General features: G+C 53.0%; 1 protein-coding gene across 4 annotated transcripts in view; it reads right to left on the bottom strand.

The window, feature by feature from the left end:
• Positions 1-2,500, bottom strand: part of LOC143289262 (uncharacterized) — a 237,777-nt gene that overhangs the window by 143,848 nt on the left and 91,429 nt on the right. The gene's annotated exons all lie outside the window — the stretch shown is intronic.

Raw genomic sequence — 2,500 nt, 5'->3', positions numbered from 1 at the left:
ATCTAACACACACACACACACACACACAGACAGAGACAGAGACAGAGAGACAGAGACAGAGAGAAAGAGATAGAAACAGAGAGAGAGACAGACAGAAACAGAGAGAGCGTGGGAGAGAGAGAGAGAGAAAGAGAGAGACAGAGAGACAACAAGAACAAGAACAAGAAGCTTAACTGAGCCGGGCCATCTGCCCATGTCAAGACAGTGGGATCAGAGACACAGAGAGAGAGACAGACAGACAGACTGACAGACTGACAGACAGACTGACAGACAGAGAAGCTGTTGGGATGTAAGCTGACTTGAGTTGGGTTTCTTGCCTGTCAGTCACAACACACAACAAGGGTCAGTAAATCGTGGTAGTGGCCCTTGTACAGAGAGAGAGAGAGAGAGAGAGAGAGAGAGAGACTTGAGAGGCTGCACTGCTGTCTGTCCGGGGGCCATCCACTTCAGTCACCGCTTCCTCAGTAGTCAGTCTGCACGGGGCTGCTGCCTTCGGTCACCCATTGTTGTACAGTAGTCAGTCTGCACGGGGCTGCTGCCTTAGGTCACCCATTGTTGTACAGTAGTAAGTCTGCACGGGGCTGCTGCCTTAGGTCACCCATTGTTGTACAGTAGTCAGTCTGCACGGGGCTGCTGCCTTAGGTCACCCATTGTTGTACAGTAGTCAGTCTGCACGGGGCTGCTGCCTTAGGTCACCCATTGTTGTACAGTAGTCAGTCTGCACGGGGCTGCTGCCTTCGGTCAGTAGTCAGTCTGCACGGGGCTGCTGCCTTAGGTCACCCATTGTTGTACAGTAGTCAGTCTGCACGGGGCTGCTGCCTTAGGTCAGTAGTCAGTCTGCACGGGGCTGCTGCCTTAGGTCAGTAGTCAGTCTGCACAGGGCTGCTGCCTTAGGTCAGTAGTCAGTCTGCACGGGGCTGCTGCCTTAGGTCAGTAGTCAGTCTGCACGGGGCTGCTGCCTTCGGTCAGTAGTCAGTCTGCACGGGGCTGCTGCCTTCGGTCACCCATTGTTGTACAGTAGTCAGTCTGCACGGGGCTGCTGCCTTCGGTCAGTAGTCAGTCTGCACGGGGCTGCTGCCTTAGGTCACCCATTGTTGTACAGTAGTCAGTCTGCACGGGGCTGCTGCCTCAGGCCACCCATTGTTGGGTCCTCCTGGGAATGTGTCGTTATAACAACTGAGGGGTGTGTGTTCGGATATCACTGACAGAAAACATGAGCATGGTTGTTCAGTATCGTTGCTGTAGCTGCTGTTGCAACACACCAATCTTTCAACAGTTTCCAGGTCTCACTCTCACCTCCTACTTTCACTGGAAGAGTAGGCCTTGTCTAAAAACTGAATCAATCCCTTGAATAAGAAAAAAAAAATGTTTTTGAGTTCTGCTTCACAACCTCCATGCACCTTCAAAGCGCAAGTCCAACAACCAGCGACCCCCCTCCGCACCCTCCCTCGCCCGCCCCCCTCCCCCCCCCCCCCACACACACACCCTCTGTCTTGTCTTGTCTTTTCTTCCCCTGCCCTCATCCCCTGCCTACTGTTTACAACCCACCCTTCTTTCCCCTACCTCCCTGTACTCCTTTCTACCACCGTCAAGAATAACATCAACTACAACACCCAATCCATCCATCCATCCATTCCTCCCTTCCTTCTTTCCTTCCTTACACCCCCCTTTACCCCTTCCTTCCTTCCTTCATCCCTTCCCCCACCCCCACCAGCCTTCCTTCCTTATCACAAGCTGACCAGACGCTTTGTGTTGTGTCCAAAATGCTCTGCGTTCAATAAGTCGTCTGTCTCCTCCCCCCACTCCCACCATCTAAATCCTGACTTTTCTTATAACCCACCCCACCCCCGTCACACAACCCCGCCTCCACCCCTCCCCTCCTCCCCTCACCACCACCACCACCCATCTTCCCATCAAAAGAGAGAGAGATGGGGAGATTGAGAGAGAGAAAGAGAGGGGGGGGTGAGAGGGAGAAAAACAGAGAGACTGAAAGAGAGAGAGAAAGAAAGAAAGAGAGACTGAGACAGAGAGAGAGAGAGAGAGAGAGAGAGAGAGAGAGAGAGAGACTGAGAGAGAGGAGGGGAGAGAGGGAGAGAAAGAAGACGTCCGTTTGTCCCTTCACTCCTTCCTCCAGCTCTCCAAAACCTCCTCCTCCTCCTTCAGCTTTCTCCTACCCTTATCCTCATCCCAACTCCCCCATACCCCCAACCCACACCCACACCCACACCCCCTCCATGCCACTATGTATCTCGTCCAGACGCCCTGGCAAGATCTCGTCTTTACCTGTATGTACTGAGAGAGAGAGAGAGAGAGAGAGAGAGAGAGAGCGTGTGTGAGAGAGAGAGACAGACAGACAGACAGACAGAGAGGAAGAAAGGGGTATAGAGGAAGAATGAGAGAGAGAGTGGGTGAATGAGTGAGTAACTGAGAAACAGACTGACAGACAGACGGAAACAGATACAGACAGAGGCACAGGGAGAGAGACAGACAGACAGACAGA

The sequence above is a fragment of the Babylonia areolata genome, chromosome 13, assembly GCF_041734735.1.
Source record: "Babylonia areolata isolate BAREFJ2019XMU chromosome 13, ASM4173473v1, whole genome shotgun sequence".
Taxonomy (NCBI): domain Eukaryota; kingdom Metazoa; phylum Mollusca; class Gastropoda; order Neogastropoda; family Buccinidae; genus Babylonia; species Babylonia areolata.
The sequence above is the reverse complement of the archived record's forward strand: the minus strand, read 5'-3'. Positions and strand labels throughout refer to the sequence as shown.